The 17,421-nt window shown below is 43.8% G+C and overlaps 2 long non-coding RNA genes across 2 annotated transcripts in view; one reads left to right on the forward strand and one right to left on the reverse strand.

Moving 5' to 3' along the window:
* LOC144582026 (uncharacterized) overlaps positions 1-16,707 on the reverse strand; it is a 31,803-nt gene extending 15,096 nt beyond the window's left edge. Inside the window, exon 1 of the long non-coding RNA XR_013533716.1 lies at positions 4,345-16,707. This is a non-coding gene — a long non-coding RNA (uncharacterized LOC144582026). The remainder of the gene's footprint in view (positions 1-4,344) is intronic.
* Positions 1-17,421, forward strand: part of LOC128931700 (uncharacterized) — a 186,427-nt gene that overhangs the window by 121,045 nt on the left and 47,961 nt on the right. The gene's annotated exons all lie outside the window — the stretch shown is intronic.

The raw sequence follows: 17,421 nt of genomic DNA on the forward strand, positions 1-17,421 counted from the left end.
TGCTGAAGTTGCTTATCAGTTTCAGGAGTTTTTGGGCTGAGGCGATGGGGTCTTCTAGGTATATTATCATGTCGTCTGCAAATAGAGACAATTTGGCTTCCACCTTTCCTATTTGAATACCCTTTATTTCTTTTTCTTGCCTGATTGCTGTGGCTAGAACTTCCAGTACTATATTGAATAGGAGTGGTGACAGAGGGCATCCTTGTCTAGTGCCGGATTTCAAAGGGAATCTTCCAGTTTTTGCCCATTCAGTATGATATTGGCTGTTGGTTTGTCATAAATAGCTTTTATTACTTTGAGATACGTTCCATCGATACCGAGTTTATTGAGGGTTTTTAGCATAAAGGGCTGTTGAATTTTGTCAAATGCCTTCTCTGCGTCAATTGAGATAATCATGTGGTTTTTGTTTTTGGTTCTGTTTATGTGGTGAATTACGTTGATAGACTTGCGTATGTTGAACCAGCCTTGCATCTCTGGGATGAATCCTACTTGATCATGATGAATAAGTTTTTTGATTTGCTGTTGCAATCGGCTTGCCAATATTTTATTGAAGATTTTTGCATCTATGTTCATCATGGATATTGGCCTGAAGTTTTCTTTTCTTGTTGGGTCTCTGCCGGGTTTTGGTATCAGGATGATATTGGTCTCGTAGAATGATTTGGGTAGGATTCCTTCTTTTTGGATTATTTGGAATAGTTTCAGAAGAAATGGTACCAGCTCCTCTTTGTGTGTCTGGTAGAATTCGGCTGTGAACCCGTCTGGACCTGGGCTTTTTTTGTGTGGTAGGCTCTTAATTGCTGCCTCGACTTCTGCCCTTGTTATTGGTCTATTCATAGTTTCAGCTTCCTCCTGGTTTAGGCTTGGGAGGACACAGGTGTCCAGGAATTTATCCATTTCTTCCAGGTTTACTAGTTTATGCGCATAGAGTTGTTTGTAATATTCTCTGATGATGGTTTGAATTTCTGTGGAATCTGTGGTGATTTCCCCTTTATTGTTTTTTATTGTATCTATTTGGTTGTTCTCTCTTTTATTTTTAATCAATCTGGCTAGTGGTCTGTCTATTTTGTTGATCTTTTCAAGAAACCAGCTCTTGGATTTATTGATTTTTTGGAGGGTTTTTCGTGTCTCAATCTCCTTCAGTTCAGCTCTGATCTTAGTTATTTCTTGTCTTCTGCTGGCTTTTGAGTTTTTTTGATCTTGCTCCTCTAGCTCTTTCAATTTTGACGATAGGGTGTCAATTTTGGATCTCTCCATTCTTCTCATATGGGCACTTATTGCTATATACTTTCCTCTAGAGACTGCTTTAAATGTGTCCCAGAGATTCTGTCTTCGTTCTCATTGGTTTCGAAGAACTTCTTTATTTCTGCCTTCATTTCGTTGTTTATCCAGTCAACATTCAGGAGCCAGTTGTTCAGTTTCCATGAAGCTGTGCGGTTCTGGGTCTCTTTCTGAATTCTGAGTTCTAACTTGATTGCACTATGGTCTGAGAGGCTGTTTGTTATGATTTCTGTTGTTTTGCATTTGTTGAGCAGTGCTTTACTTCCAATAATGTGGTCAATTTTAGAGTAGGTATGATGTGGTGCTGAGAAGAATGTATATTCTGTGGATTTGGGGTGGAGAGTTCTGTAAATGTCTATCAGGTTTGCTTGCTCCAGGTCTGAGTTCAAGCCCTGGATATCCTTGTTGATTTTCTGTCTGGTTGATCTGTCTAATATTGACAGTGGAGTGTTAAAGTCTCCCACTATTATTGTGTGGGAGTCTAAGTCTCTTTGTAAGTCGTTAAGAACTTGCCTTATGTATCTGGGTGCTCCTGTATTGGGTCCATATATGTTTAGGATCGTTAGCTCTTCTTGTTGTATCGATCCTTTTACCATTATGTAATGGCCTTCTTTGTCTCTTTTGATCTTTGTTGCTTTAAAGTCTATTTTATCAGAGATGAGGATTGCAACTCCTGCTTTCTTTTGCTCTCCATTTGCTTGGTAAATCTTCCTCCATCCCTTTATTTTAAGCCTTTGTGTATCCTTGCATGTGAGATGGGTTTCCTGGATACAGCACACTGCTGGGTTTTGGCTTTTTATCCAATTTGCCAGTCTGTGTCTTTTGATTGGTGCATTTGGTCCATTTACTTTTAGGGTTAATATTGTTATGTGTGAGTTTGACACTGCCATTTTGATGCTAGCTGGCTGTTTTGCCCATTAGTTGTTGTAGATTCTTCATTATGTTGATGCTCTTTAGCATTTAGTGTGATTTTGGAATGGCTGGTACTGGTTGTTCCTTTCTATGTGTAGTGCCTCTTTTAGGAGCTCTTGTAAAGCAGGCCTGGTGGTGACAAAATCTCTGAGTGCTTGCTTGTTCGCAAAGGATTTTATTTTTCCTTCACTTCTGAAGCTCAGTTTGGCTGGATATGAAATTCTGGGTTGAAAGTTCTTTTCTTTAAGGATGTTGAATATTGGCCCCCACTCTCTTCTGGCTTGTAGTGTTTCTGCCGAGAGATCTGCTGTGAGTCTGATGGGCTTCCCTTTGTGGGTGACCCGACCTTTCTCTCTGGCTGCCCTTAGTATTTTCTCCTTTATTTCAACCTTGTTGAATCTGACGATTATGTGCCTTGGGGTTGCTCTTCTTGCGGAGTATCTCTGTGGTGTTCTCTGTATTTCCTGCATTTGAGTGTTGGCCTGTTTTGCTAGGTGGGGGAAATTTTCCTGGATAATGTCCTGCAGAGTATTTTCCAGCTTGGATTCATTCTCTTCATCACATTCTGGTATGCCTATCAAACGTAGGTTAGGTCTCTTCACATAGTCCCACATTTCTTGGAGACTTTGTTCATTCCTTTTTGCGCTTTTTTCTCTGATCTTGGTTTCTCGTTTTATTTCATTGAGTTGATCCTCGACTTCAGATATTCTTTCTTCTGCTTGGTCAATTCGGCTATTGAAACTTGTGCATGTTTCACCAAGTTCTCGTATTGTGTTTTTCAGCTCCTTTAATTCATTCATATTCCTCTCTAAGGTATCCATTCTTGTTATCATTTCCTCAAATCTTTTTTCAAATCTTTTTTCAAGGTTCTTAGTTTCTTTACGTTGATTTAAAACATGTTCTTTTAGCTCACAAAAGTTTCTCATTATCCACCTTCTGAAGTCTAATTCCGTCATTTCGTCACAGTCATCCTCCGTCCAGCTTTGTTCCCTTGCTGGTGAGGAGTTTTGGTCCTTTCTAGGTGGCGAGGTGTTCTGGTTTCGGGTGTTTTCCTCCTTTTTGCGCTGGTTTCTTCCCATCTTTGTGGATTTATCCACCTGTCATCTGTGTAGTTACTGACTTTTTGATTGGATCTCTGAGTGGACACCCAGATTGTTGATGATGGAGTATTTCTGTTACTTGGTTTTCCTTCTACCAGTCTAGCCCCTTCGCTGTACGACCGCTGAGGTCCACTCCAGGCCCTGCTTGTCTGGGGTGCACCTGTAGCGGCTGCGGAACAGCGAGGGATGCTACCTGTTTCTTTTTCTGCTATCTTTGTCCCAGGATGATGTCTGCCGAATGTCAGTCTTATGGATATAGAGGGGTCAGGGAGTTGCTTGAGGAGACAGTCTGTAGGAGCTCAAGTGCTGAGCTGTGAGCTCTGTTGTTCATTCAGGGCTGCTAGGCTGCTATGTTTAGTTCTGCTGCAACCTAACTCGTAAGAAAACCCCTTTTTTTCCCTCATATGCTCTGTCGGGGGGGGGTTGGGGCTTTCCTTGTGAGTGTCCGCCTCACTGTCCTGCCCAGCTAGGAGGCAGTCTAGTCACTTTTTGCCTGCCGAGGCTCCGCCCTGCTGGTGTGAGGTTCGCCCTTTTCCTGCAGGCTCCGCCCTTCTGCTGTGGTCTCCACCCTGTTGCCTTGGGCTACGCCCTGCGGAGTCTCTCTGTTGTACTGGGTTGCCTCGGCAGCGGCAGGCTGCGTCAGCAATGGGCGTGTACCTCAGTAGGGGCTTATTGCCTTGGTAATGGCTGACGCCCCTCCCCCGCGGAGCTGCACTTTAAAAAAAAACCTATTCACCGGGAGCGTTTGGAGTCACCGTTTTGTTTGTCGCACTGCGCTCCCCCAAAAGCTGAGTCCCTGGGATTTCCTGGGCTGGGTCACAGTTCAAGACCCGTTCAGTCTCAAGTTCAGCCCTCTCGGGTCTTAGTTTGCCGGTTCAACAGGGCACCCGGAACAGTGCGCTTTTGTATGGAGCGCGGTGGAGCGCCTCTGCGCTCCGGCTGCCGGCTACGACAGCGGAGACCTCTGCCTGGCGTCCCGCGTCTCTTTTATACCTGGGAATTTCCCCGTTCTGTGGGCAACTAAGATCCGTCTGGAAATGCTTCCCCGACTCACCCTCTCCATGAGTCCAGCGAGAGCTTCAATCCTGGGTTGTTCTCACAGCGCCATCTTGAGTCCTCAGCAAGGTTAATATTTTTATGTGTGAATTTGATCTTGCCATTTTGATGCTAGCTAGTTGTTCTGCCCATTAGTTGACACAATTTCTTCATTGTGTTGATGCTCTTTACCATTTGGTATGTTTTTGGAGTGGCTGGTACTGGTTGTTCCTTTCTATATTTAGCACTTCTTTCAGGAGCTCTTGTAAGGCAGGCCCAGGGATGATGAAATCTCTCACCAATTGCTTGTTTGTAAAGGATTTTATTTCTTCTTCACTTATGAAGCTTAGTTTGTCCAGATATGAAATTCTAGGTTGAAAGTTCTTTTCTTTAAGGATGTTGAGTATTGGCCCCCACTCTCTTCTGGCATGTAGGGTTTCTGCCAAGAGATCCACTTTGAGTCTGATGGGCTTCCCTTCATGGGAATCCCAACCTTTCTCTCTGGCTGCCCTTAGCATTTTCTCCTTTCTTTCAACCCTGGTGAATCCGAAGATTATGTGCCTTGGGGTTGCTCTTCTTGAGGAATAGCTTTATGGTGGTCTCTGTATTTCCTGGACTTGAATGGTGGCCTGCCTTGCTAGATTGGGGAAGTTCTCCTGGATAATATCCTGAAGAGTGTTTTCCAACTTGGATTCATTCTCTCTGTCACATTCAGGTACACCTATCAAACATAGATTAGGTCTTTTCACATAATCCCATATTTCTTGGAGGCTTTGTCCATTTCTTTTCACTCTTTTTTCTGTAATCTTACCTTCTTGTTTTATTTCATTAAATTGATCTTCAATCTCTGATATCCTTTGATCTGCTTGGTCAATTCAGCTATTGAAACTTGTGTATGCTTCGCGAAATTCTAATGTTGTGTTTTTCAGCTCCATCAAGTCATTTGTATTCTTCTCTAAGCTATTTATCCTCCTTAGCATTTTGTCTAACCTTTTTTTCAAGGTTCTTAGTTTCTTTGCATTAGGTTAGAACATGTTATTTTAGCTCAGAGAAGTTTGTTATTCTCACCTTCTGAAGCCCGTTTCTGTCAATCTATCAGATTCATTCTCCATCTACCTTTGTTCCCTTGCTGATGAGGAATTGTGATCCCTTGGAGGAGGAAAGGAGTTCTGGTTTTGGGTGTTTTCATCCTTTTTACACTGGTTTCTTCCCATCTTCATGGATTATCTACCTGTGGTCTTTGTAGTTGGTGTGATGGGATCTCTAAGTAGATATACTTTTTGTTGATGTTGAAGTTACTTCTTTCTGTTTTTTAGTTTTCCTTTTAACAGTCAGGCCCCTCTGCTGTAGGACTGCTGGAGGTCCACTCCAGACCCTGCTTGCCTGGGGATCACCTGATGCAGCTGCAGAACAGTAAGGGTTGCTGCCGGTTTCTTCTTCTGTTATCTTCATTCCAGAAGGGTACCCACCGGATGTCAGCCTGAGCTCTCCTTTATGAAGTGTCTCTTTGGAGATACAGGGGTCAAGGAGCTGCTTGAGGAGGCAGTCTGTCCCTTATAGGAGCTCAAGTGCTGAACTGGGAGCTCTGTTGTTCTGTTCAGAGTGTCTGGGCTGGTTGGTTTAAGTCTGCTGCAGTGGAACTCATAACTACCTTTTTTCCCAGTTGCTCTGTCCTGGGAAAGTGGAGCTTTATTTATAAGTTCCTGACATGCTTCTGCCTTTTTTCAGAGATGCCCTGCCCAGCAAGGAGGTAATCTAGTCACAGTCTGCCAGCAGTGGCGTTGCTGAGCTGCCATGGTCTCTGCCCAGCTGCTGTGTGAACTTCCTTGTGGTTTTGTTTACAGAGCTATAGTTAGAACTGCCTCAGTAATGGTGGTCTGCCTCAGTAATGGTGGACTGTCTCGGTATTGGCAGACCTCCTCAGTAAAGGTGGATTGCCTCTGTAATGGCGGACTGCCTTGGTAATGGTGGACACCCTTCCCCTCACCAGCACTGGACAGTCCTGGGTCCTGCTGTGCTTGCTGTGAAACTGTCAATCCAGAGCATTTCAGATTGCTGGTCTTTGTGGGGTATGGGGCCCACTGAGCCAGGTCACCTGGCTCCCTGTTTCAGCCCCCTTTTTTTCAGTTGAATGGGCAGTTCCATCTCCCATGCGTTCCAGGCTCCTAATCCAACTTCTGCTTACTTAGGCCTCTAACCCGATCTCTGGGTTTTTGTTGTTGTTTTTGAGACAGAGTCTCACTCTGTTGCCCAGGCTGGAGTGCAGTGGCATGATTATAGCTCATTGCAACCTCTGCCTCCCGGGTTCAAGCCATTCTCCTGCCTCATCCTCCCAAGTAGCTGAGATTACAGTCATGTGCCACCCCGCCTGGCTAATTTTTATATTTTTAGTAGAGATGGCATTTCACCATTTTGGCCAGGCTGGTCTCATACTCCTTGCCTCAAGAGATCTGCCAACCTCGGCCTCCCAAAGTGCTTGGATTACAGGCTTGGGCCACCACCACACCTGAGCCCAACTTCTGTTCATCTGGGCCTCTAACGCAGCTGTTAGACTATACTCAGACTCATAAGAATCAAAATTTGCCCTTACCGTGCTTCATTTGTCATGAGCAGTGGTTCAAGACTCTGACTCACCAGTGGATCGCTGAACAATCAGTCAGGAGTAAAGACACAGGCTTCAAAGGTGGGCACTTAAGGTCCTGGGTGAGAAGTCCGGAGGGGTCTAATGATGAATCTGGCCCTATCCAAGTTGTGGCACCATAACTGTTAAAGATAAAATTCTTCACACCAGTTGTTAAAGCAATAAGGGAGACTTTGTTAAGGGGGACTGTGATCCTGGGGCTTTTCAATGGATGAGAGAGACTGGGCTTAACTCCAAATATAACAAGGAAAAGGAGAGATTTATAGTCAAGTGGAGCAGGGTGGGAGGTAGATGGTTAGAAAATTACTGAGAGGGTAGGGAAAGTCTTTGCTAAATGGACCTGATAGGATTCTTGCTTAGGGTGGGCCAGGGTGATCACACATTGCCTGCAGGATGTGGGGAATGAAGACATTGGTCAGATATCAAGGATGGAGGACTCCGGCTAACCTGATATGACAGGACTCTAATTAAAATTAAGCAATACAAAGATGGACACAGAAATCCAAAAGTCGAGAACTGGCTGAGAAGAACAAGCAGAGAAGCCTGATTCAAGTTTAATCAAGGAAAGGCTCTCTGTCAAATCAAATACTGCTTTTGTGTTCCAAAAAATTGTTAAATACTCACTTTTTCTTGAAAGAAAGACAGGAAAAGCATAACATTTTTAAGAGAAATGCAGCTACTTTATTAATCTTAATAATCCCCTAAATTCAAACATTGAGAACTACTTAATGCCTAACATTATGGAAATCCTTTAAAAATGTTTTTAAACATAGGTATTTATATTCAGTTCTATGGAACATTATATTGCCCTTAAAAATAATTATACAACAGTATAAAATTATAAGCACTTGAGACAGTGTTTAAAAAGTGAAGCAGGATGTAAATTATATAGCATTACCTTCACAAAAAATGTTCAAGAACAAAAATGTGAACAGAATATGCAAAATGAAAATTATTTGATTGTTTGAAATGGTTAGTATTATGCAATGATTTTTCTTTTTTTTGAAAACATTATCTTTAATCTTTTTCTTGTGTTCTTCGGTTTTCAGAAGTCTTTCAAGTTACCTGCTTGCTTTTCTTTTCTACTCACTAGGCTTAAGTAGATACTTTCCTAGGGAAATAGGGTGGCCCAATTTGGCAGAAAATAACACAGGACACATGATCAAATTTGAATTTCAGATATGCAACACATTTTTTTTTTTTTTTTAGTATTATTAGCAATATGTTCCACACAGTATTTGGGACATGCTTACATTAAAAAATTGGTTTTCCCCTCCCTGAAATTTACATTTAACTCGGCTTTCTGTATTTTATCTGATAATCTTATGGTGCCCGCAGTTCCATAGCAGGGTAAAGAGACCGCAGTTCTTCCACATTGGCCTTAAAGGAAATAAAATTGTGGGCCCATTTGGATTCTTATAAAACTGAAAACATGGCCAGGCGCGGTGGCTCACGCCTGTAATCCCAGCACTTTGGGAGGCCGAGGCGGGTGAATCACGAGGTCAAGAGATCGAGACCATCCTGGTCAACATGGTGAAACCCCGTCTCTACTAAAAATACAAAAAGTTAGCTGGGCATGGTGGCGCGTGCCTGTAATCCCAGCTACTCAGGAGGCTGAGGCAGGAGAATTGCCTGAACCCAGGAGGCGGAGGTTGCGGTGAGCCGAGATTGTGCCATTGCACTCCAGCCTGGGTAACAAGAGCGAAACTCCGTCTCAAAAAAAAAAAAAAAAACTGAAAGCATACCTGTCCAGGCCAGAGCCCATTTTCTATTACTGCCTCTAGGACCAAGCAGTAGTCCTAAACAGACTACTCAAGATTTCCAGCCAGCTTGCTGAGGTGCCTAGTTCTAATATAAAATTTCTGGAATCCAAAGCAGTAATTTAGGAAACACCATAAAAAGCACCCAGTGAAAATCCTGTAATCTGACAGGTTTCCTTTGCTTGCGAAATGTTGACTGCTGCCTCATGTAAACTCACCAGCAATGTGCAGAGTCGCTCACGTTCCCCGGCTGGGACCTTTCTCTTGCCCATCTCCCATCCTGGTCTCCTTCTGAGTCCCCATACTGCACTCCATCCACCCCCCACCATGAGAACAGCAGATCAAGCCCCCACATTGGCCAGAGTGCCCTTGAAGGCCCCATGAGCACCACATGGAATCTCCTGCTGCCTACTGAAAACTGCAGGTAATTTGAGCACCATTTCCTTCCAGGGTTTTCAAAATTTCGAGTGAAAAATTTCCTTGGTGTGCTACAGTTTTTCATTTCTCTATATAAACCCTCTCTGGTCTTCCACCCGCCTCTGCTACTCGCCTTCAAAGCCCTAACTCTTAAGTGATTTGTCCCACTAAATATGAACACATGTTGATAGCTAAGCCTCAGAGTAGTCTTGGAAAATCATTCCTATTGCTTAGAGGCCCCTAAAGACATTGTGGATAGGAGAAGCCACCTAGGATCTTGAGGCAGAAAACCTGGATTTGAGTATTTGTTACGTGATCTTGAATGACTCAACCTCTTCAGATTCTTTGTCTGTCAAAACAGGATCTGATCCATCCTACTTATCTCATAGATTTGTTACATGGAAAAAATGGGAGGAAATGATGTCAGTGTGGTTTAGAAACTGTAAACCTGCTGTGCTAATAAGAGCATGCATTTAGCAGTATTCATTATGTGCTAGGCGCTCAGCTCTACGTGACTTACCTCACTGAATTCTCACAAGGTAAATATTATGCCCATTACAGATGACTATGCTGAAGCACGGAGAACCTAAATATCTCGCTTAAACATCATACCAGCAGTAAATGGTGGACCTGGGATGTGAACCCACACCTTCTGGCAGCTGAGCCTACTCACTTACCAACTACCCTGTGCTACTTCCTAATCCAGCAGACTCAAATCACTGTTAGAAGCTGAGGCTGAAGCTGCTCTTGCTCTGGCCTCTCTGGGTTAGAGAGAAGGCAGTGCTGTTGCCATGGGCTCTCTCCTGTGCCTCTTTCTTTCTGTATCTTTAACTGTGGATCCCTTTGTGAGGTTAGTTTAGAGGAATCAGAACTATTTACTGCTTTAAGATGTCTTTTCTGGCTGGGCACAGTGGCTCACACATGTAATCCTAGCACTTTAGGAAATTGAGGTGGACAGATCACTTGAGGTCAGGAGTTTGAGACCAGCCTGGCTAACATGGTGAAACCCCATCTCTACAAAAGAATTAGCTGAGTGACATGCCTGTAGCCTCAGCTATTTGGGAGGCTGAGGAGGGAGAATCACTTGAACCCAGGAGGTGGAGGTTGCAGTGAGCCAAGATTGCATCACTGCACTCCAGCCTGGGCTACAGAGCAAAACTCTGTCTCAAAAAAAAAAAAAAGTATTCATCTAACTTCAGTTTCATGGAACATATCTGGTTTGCAGCATATACAAATTTGGATAAAAATAAGCTGTGCCACAGGGAGTCTTGCTATTCCAAGACAGAAAACAAAGCAGAAACAAGTGAATATATAGTTGTGAAACTTTGGGCGTTTCACTGGTAGCTGGGTATAGCATGGGATTTCTCAAATGTGAGTCAAGTAGAGACATGTTTTTAAGGAAAAAATATTCTCGTTGGTTATGAAGACCACATCTACGCACCCCCAGTTTAAGCAATGCTGATGTGTGGTAGAAAAGGCACCTCCAAACCTGAACTTAGCAAATCGATTCTTGTCCTGCCTTTGCCACTACCCAGCTAGGTCATTATTGTTGCCTCATCTGTAAAATGAGATGGCTAGATCAGAGCTCACAGGAGGCTGCAAATCCCAAATGGGTGGGCACGTGTCCTAACAGTGTCCAGAGCTGCTGAAAGCAGCAGTGAGCAGCAACTCGACCCAACACGCTGTGGCCAAGAGGCACTGCAGGCCCTTTTGCTCTTTATCTTCTGATTTCCTACCAGGATCCTGGCATCCTTGTCTTGATGCAAAAATCTGCTGATTCTGAGTACTGAAAGTAATACAACAAAGTCTAAAACATTGGGAGAACTAAACCAAAGACATCTCTGTGAGCCAGAGCCACGGCCCAAAACCCAGCAGTTTGACACTCTGAAAGAGTTTTCAAACTCAGTCTAGCAAAGGATCCATGGAGCTCTTGTGAAGGCTCTGTGGGGATGTGGGGTGGCCAGCCCTTCCCTATGTCAGCCAAACAGTTCTATCTGCTATATTCTCCACCAGTTTAAGAAATGCTTCCACGGCCAACCACTGAGTCGTTGATATTTAAGGGAACTTCCTGCTCTAAGATCCACATGTCTGTCTGCAACTGTAGAGGTAGGCGTAGATAGAAAAGTCTTTATGGTAGGCTTGTTTCAAAGGAAAAAGAAACTATTCTGTGGATCCAGAGGGCTGGAGCCAGGAGCATGTCACCCCCTTGGAAGCACCAATTCAGTGCTGTGCTTCTGGCAGGCTCAGTTTTACTAGGCGCCTCTCCTACACCTTTGCCTTTCATCAAAAACTGAAGCATGAAGTCACAGTTCTAGGAAGAAAGGCCAGCTCTAAAGAAACACCAGGTTCAAGCAGCCAGCCAGCCTGTCTCAGTCCCCCTCTAGTTCTTTGAATTTATTTAGTAGCAAACAGGGCTGGTTCTTTTTCGATAATGGTTTCTGAAAAGCGATCGTTTCTGAGTGCAGTTCAACCTCCCCCTACTTGTAAGTTCTTCTTAGATCTCTCACTGCCCGTGTGTGTGTTCTGTGAAGAAAGAGGCTGTCATGTTTAGAGTGCACGCAGCAGTGAAGCTGAAAGACGCACAATAATACAAGAGTCTGGGAGCCTCCCTTGGAAACGGGGGAGGGAGTTTTTGCTACATTCTCACAGTTGAGAGGATGTGGGGTGTTGACAATCCTGGCAGACTGAGACTCAACAGATGAAAACTGCTGCTTGGATATGGCAGGGAAGCAGCATGCGTGTGTGTGTGTGTGTGTGTGTGTGTGTGTGTGTGTGTGTGTGTGACTTGTCTACCTTCTTTCTTTTACCAATAATTCAAATGGTTCTACAATTATTTTACATTATTAAAGCCCTAACCTGACAGTGGGAGATTTATTTAGAGTAGTCTAAGGAAACTGAGGTGGGTATAACAGAATGAAAATGAAGGAAAGCAAAACAGAGACATTATCAGGCAAATCTCTTGAATGTCACAAGGTGATTACCTTAATATAGTTTCTCAAAAAGAAATACCACATGGAGAAAGAGCTAGCATTGAGATGAAACCATTCCACAGATTGCATTTACAAAGGGCTTTATGTGGAAAGAGTGGGAGAAAAAAGTGAACCACCATGTAATGCTTTCCAAAACCCACCCATGCCTCTAATGCTCATCTCTACAAATCTGGAAACCTCAGTGAGATTTTCCAGGATTTGCTTCACTTCCTGTGACCCCTCATCCTTCTCTTGAGAGGGAAGATGTGTTAATTCCTGTATCTTCTTTCAGTTTGACCCACTTGATCACGAGGTAGGCACCGTTTCAGCACTGGTCTCATATTCTTCTGTACTCTAGGGCCTTTCTGTCTGGCTGAAGTCACAAGCCTTCGCAGAGGTCACTGACTTAGTTGAGGGTCTGTCCACATCATGCTTTGGTTTCATTTTTGCTTTTGAGACAAAGTCTTGCTGTGTCACCCAGGCTAAAGTGCAATGGCACAATCTCGGCTCATGCAAACTCCGCCTCCTGGGTTCTAGTGATCCTCCTACCTCAGCCTCCCAAGTAGCTGGGATTACAGGCACTTGCCACCATGCCTGGCTGATTTTTTTATTTTTATTTTTATTTGTTTATTTTTTAGCCTTTCCTTCTATCAACATGTATTTTTAGTAGAGACAGGGTTTCACCATATTGGCCAGGCTGGTATTGAACTCCTGACTTCAAGTGATCCACCCACCTCAGTCTCCCAAAGGGCTGAGATTACAGGCAAGAGCCACCACACCGAGAAGGGTTTCTTTTTCTTCCGAGGAGTTCATATGAGTTTGGAAATAGAAACACAACAATAATGCCTTTGCTAACTTTTTATAAGAAAATCCCCTCCCACACAGATGTACACTTTTCACTCTCAAAGGCTTTGAAACTGTTGTGCTTCTAAATGGGATCAATGCCATGACCGTTCTTTGCTTTTAATGCACACCCATAATGACAGGTAGTCTACAAAGCAGGGTCTCCTTCTCTTTTCTCTCTTCCGTCTGTTCAAGATAAACAATGCATTAAGCATACTATTAGCCTGTCATGCGCGGGAGCTCAACTATGAAACATCAGGGGCAGCTCTAACTCAACCTGCATGACTTCTGAGTTCCTGGGCATGTAGATTTTAAGTGTAAACCCACACAGAGACATTGCTGATAAAAACACTGTTATTTACATGTTCATTGGCCAGCCCTATGTATTAGTTGTTATTTTGCCATTTGACACAAATTGATGTTTTGACAGGTGCCGTTTTATGTGGTTGGCAGAACTTCCCTGTTTTTCTCTTCAGCCCTCTCTAAATTTCCTCTACAAAGGTACAGATGCCAAGCTAGTATAATAGGTAGGGGCGATTGTCAGAAGCCAGAATTTACAAGTTCTAGAAAAGACCCTAGCAGTGTGTGCATAAGCTATTTCACGGTATTTTATTTCATAAGGTGGTTTGAATGTAGTTTAATTAATTCTTTTTCTTTCCTCTGGTGAATAATTGATCCCTCAACCTTGAAATGGAGATTCCATCCTTTTTATAATCGCTCCGTGGGCTTCACTGAAGTGTTATTTATTAGCCTCTCTGGAGAAACACAACACTCTTTTTTTGACTATAATACCCTGCAGAAAATTTCTATTTCCTTCTTTCCATTGATATGAGGAGATGAGTTTCATGAAAGACTATAGTTATTTGGACAATTATTGGCCTCCTCACTTGATTTAAGACAAAGAAAATGGGTACATTCCATTAGTAATATCTATGGAGACTAAACTTTTCTGAGTTTCCTTCCTATGAGAAGGTTTAGAGAAACTAGTACCCCCTCCTCTACCTTTTTAAAAAAGCCTTTCTCAGCAAAAAGGTACTGCCATTTGCATTATGCCACTTAGGTACTTAGTTTATTTGTTTTGTTTTGTTTTTTGAGATGGAGTCTCGCTTTGTCACCCAGGTTGGGGTGCAGTGGCACGACTTTGGCTCACTGCAACCGCCGCCTCCTGGGTTCAAGCAATTCTCTTTCCTCAGCCTCCCGAGTACCAGGATTACAGGCACGCACCATCATGCCTGGCTAATTTTTGTATTTTTAGTAGAGACAGGGTTTCACCATGTTGGCCAGGATGTCTCGAACTCCCAACCTTGTGATCCGCTCACCTCGGCCTCCCAAAGTGTTGGGATTACAGGAGTGAGGCACCGCACCTGGCCTAGGTACTTCATTTCTATATTCAAAGCTCGACTCTGAACTCCTAAGCTACCATGCACCTGCTATGCTTTCATTTGCCCTCGTTATCTTAAGGAGGTTGGGATAGAGTCATGCCTGTAGGACCTGATGGGCTTTAGATCTCTCATAGGTTGTCTCAGAGGTTGTCCCCCATCAGCCTCCCTCAACCTTGGTTCAGGTTCTTTTGACAGGGCTGTGTGATGCCTGTCAGCATTCTGCCTTCGCCCCTGCCTAATTCATTCAGAAGAAGTCAGAGTTGCTCTTCAGCTGGGAACATAAAGAGGTCCTTCTCTCTTGGAAACCACTGTGTACTTTTGATTCCACGCTCTCTTAATCTGCCCTAGGAACGTCTAATAAAAGAATTAGAAGGAATGACAATATTTTCTGTGTCTGGAAAGGCAGGAGGGCCACCAAAGAAAGAGAATCTATGAGGACGTGCAGCATAGGCAGTGGGGTGCAGTCCATACCACCCCCAGCCCCCTTCTTCATATTTTTCAGCTGTGGAGAACCCCCTTACCCAAGGTCACTCCCCTTCCCAGAGCGGCCACAGGCTATGACTGATGGATGGAGTTGAAAAGGCCAGGCCATCTCCACCCACCTTGGTACACTTCTGAAGGGCCATTTCCGCTCCAGGGCGCCCCACTGGCCAGGGTGTTGTGAGGCCTGCGTGACAGCTCAGCTGCTGCTTCTGCCCACGCCTCTCACAGATGTTGATCATGAGGGTGGTCCCTAATCAACACCCTGCACGCTGAACTGTGGGGCACCCACCCTGGGACAGAGTGTTCATTTGGAAAAGAGAAAAGACATTATCGTGGTCCACTGTCGTCTTTATCATTTCCAGATGCTGGTCTGTTATCACGAACAATAATTACACCAACCTCTCTGGTAAGGAGACAACACCAGAACAAAACTGTGCTGAGAAGGAGCTCACAGCAAAGGAGGAAAATCAGAAGTGTTTCCCTCATCAGCAGCATCAACCACAGGAAATTGCCAGGCATTTTGCCTCTATTGCTTCAATTAACTTTCACAAACATTTGATAAAGCACATCTCATCCTTATTCTGTGAATTAGGAAACTGACCTGGAGGCGGAGAATAACTTGACGAGACCCCAAGGCTAAAATGAATTTAAGCTTCAGCCTTCTGCCTCCAAACCACAGCTAAAAGTTGCCGTATTCAACACATAGTGAAATAATGCCTTCCACATGTACCTTTTGAAAACCGGGCATTGCCTGCAAAGGATACTGCTTTCTAACAAAGCTATGTTCTACTGGAGTCCTGTAAAGTTTATTTTGTGGTTTGAGACAGTATCTAATTAAGGTCTGTGTAACATGGAGTTTGAATCAAGTTGAGTCCTGTACAATCCATTGAATAGAGAGGCTGAAGCTCTGACAGCTTTGTATTCTGTCTCTCTGCTTCTCCTATTTTCTAGTATTAACAGACAGCCTGATTATGAGGATAGATTTGCAGTTTTGAAAACTAGTTCATCAAAATGCAGTTCCATCGTTAGACTCCTGCTAGCAGGTTTTCTGAACCCTGTGGTAGCATTTTATGTCCCTGCTTCACCCCTGGCTTCCTCTTTATCCTTTGTTGTTGCTTTGCCCTCATTTCCTTCATTACTTAAATATCTATTTCATCCTTTAACCTGCTGTTTATGTTCTCAGCTATTTCAGATCCTTTTTAGAAGGTCGTTTGCATGTTCTGCATTCCATCACTCCATCTTTTCCCTATAAGAATGGTACCAGAGTGATAACTTCTTAAGCTTCTAGAAACCACACAGGTATCTGAGCCAGCATGGTAGAGGAGTGATATTTATGCTTCTCCCACACATGTGTTAATATTAAGGAGGCAGAGTTATACAGTGGAACAAGCCTAGGATTTAGAGTCAAATGGACAGGGGCTCGAATCCCAGTCCTGCCAATGATGGGGCTTTGGGCACATTAACCTTTGTACACACTAACCTCTCTGAACATATAACACCACTTGAAAGCTTGGGTAGAGTAAGTTATGTATTGGAGGCACTGGAAGTTGTTCAATAAATGGGCTTATCATGTTCACTAGATTTTAAGCCCCTCATGGGCAGAGAAGGAGCCAATTCCACTCCAGCCTCTCAAATCATGCCTGGTAGTATTAAGTGTACTCTAAAGTAATGATGCATCACTGAATGGCTGTGAATGACGTGGTGCAGGGAGAAGAGCAATGGATTGTGGGCTCTGCCACTAGCCAGTTATATGGCTGTTGCAAGCCTTGTTAGGCCACTATTTCTTAAGAAGTAAAATGAGGTATGACTGGATCATTTCTGTGATTCCCTTCCAGGTTTAAGGTTGATGATTTTATGGGATCTGACAAATGTTTGGTCCCAGAGATGGGTAGGATAGATCGGAGATATCCCCATTCTCTCCCCCTCCTCCTCCCTCTCCCGCTACTCTCCCCCTCCCCCTCCATCTCCCCATTTTCTCCCCCTCCCCTTCCATCTCCCCCTACTCTCCCCCATCCCCTCCTTCCTATCCTCTCCCGCTCCCCCATTCCCCTCAGTCTCTCTCTCTGCTTCACCAGATGTTGGCTTTGTACTGAGCTTAACTTTGCCTAAGGCTGCCTCTCACCGAGCTCTGTCGGGGAGGGAAGGGAAACTCCCAAGAATCACCACTGGCAGCAACAAGAGAGCTCCATCCCCAGTCATAGCACCTTTGAAAGGGACAAATGCCCTAATACCGGCAAGATTATGTATTATTCTGATTGAATTTGCTGGTCCAACAGAAACCTAAAAAACACTGAAGGAAGCTTAGGAAGCTCCTATGAAAGGAGATGGCCTTTTCATCAAGGGTGATTAATGAAAAGATAAGAACTTTGTTCATTAGTCTAGAATCACAAATGTTTTCAGATTTCTGTTTTCTCCTGGTGAAATTCCTATACTAGTAAATCTGGTAACTTCTGGTCAGGTGGTATAAATATAAAAACCTAAGAGTCAGGCAGGCTTTTGGTATGAATTTTAGGTATTCCATCTACAATTCCCTCAATTTCTCTGTATTTTGCAATTTTTAAATCCTTGCAGGGTCTATTGTAATCTGCATGACTTCAGACA

This window comes from Callithrix jacchus, chromosome 4, assembly GCF_049354715.1.
Source record: "Callithrix jacchus isolate 240 chromosome 4, calJac240_pri, whole genome shotgun sequence".
NCBI lineage: Eukaryota > Metazoa > Chordata > Mammalia > Primates > Cebidae > Callithrix > Callithrix jacchus.